At 43.0% G+C, this 1032-nt stretch overlaps 1 protein-coding gene across 1 annotated transcript in view; it reads right to left on the bottom strand.

The window, feature by feature from the left end:
* The window catches only part of LOC119587723 (protein-L-isoaspartate O-methyltransferase domain-containing protein 1-like), a gene marked incomplete in the record, with an annotated part of 18826 nt that extends 18347 nt beyond the window's left edge, over positions 1–479 (bottom strand). The window contains 1 exon segment of the mRNA XM_037936405.1: positions 340–479.
* Between the last annotated feature and the right edge of the window lie 553 nt (positions 480–1032).

Below are 1032 nucleotides of genomic sequence, written 5' to 3'. Positions count from 1 at the left end.
CGGGATGAATCCTTATAATGTTTGTCACTGGAAGCGGTTCTCCCTTGGCCAAAAATCACGCTTCAGACATACGGTTTACCACACATATGCAATTCCCACAACGCATTAACACGGCCATCCACTGTCCCAACGCCGCAGAGAAGAGCACATAAACACGCCGGAGGTTTGTCCTGCGGCTGTAATAGCGTCGAAAAGGCTTTAAGTCTCGGATATTCGTAGTTGTCAAGGGGTATAACCCGCTTCCTTTGTCATCTACACAAAATGTCACCTCAATTCGCCCCTTTCTGTTGCTTTTCCTCCCTTTTCCGCCCTAGTATATCCACTCTCCGGGTTCCTCACTTGCTCCTCTGTCGTTTGGGGTCGCCGTCACACTGCCTCCGCGGCCAGAAGTGAGGAAAATCGAGAAAGTGTTTTATTGCGACTAACCGAGAGGTTTTCCTGCAAGATCTGTTTTCCTTCGTCAGCTGCTCGGTGACGTCACGCGTGTCCGATTCCCTTCCCGCCCTTGTATCTATGTCGGCTGGTGTTCGGATCTGGGAGATTTCTCTCACCTAAGGTGGCTCTATGTTCGTCTTTCTGAAAAGAAGTGAGTGTTTTGAGTCTCATTTTATCGGGAAAATGGAGATATGTTGAGTTTGGGATAAGAGAACGAGGCTGTAGTTAACGTGAAGGGAGTCAAACGCCAAACATCTGTGGTCACGTGTCAGACCAAAACATGCCTCGGCGGTCCATTTAAATTCTTCTAAATCCCTTTAAACTCTCACTATATCAATATCGATATCACGATGGCTGCTTTATAGCATGATCGACTAGCTGACCCAGTCTATTATATGATATTACGACATTAAGACGTTATATCAGCGAATTGATCAATAGTAAATTAGCTTTTCCTTTGTAACAAGCAATTAGAGTTAACGGTGTTTTATTAATACTTTGGTAATTATGGTTAAATATATTATTTTATCTTGCTTTTGCAGTTGTTAACATTGAAAAGAATACTAATACAATATAAAAAGGTGTTGAAATATTTGA

The sequence above is a fragment of the Penaeus monodon genome, chromosome 23 (genome assembly GCF_015228065.2).
Source record: "Penaeus monodon isolate SGIC_2016 chromosome 23, NSTDA_Pmon_1, whole genome shotgun sequence".
NCBI lineage: Eukaryota > Metazoa > Arthropoda > Malacostraca > Decapoda > Penaeidae > Penaeus > Penaeus monodon.
Note: the sequence above shows the minus strand (reverse complement) of the source record. Positions and strands in the feature narration are given on the sequence as shown.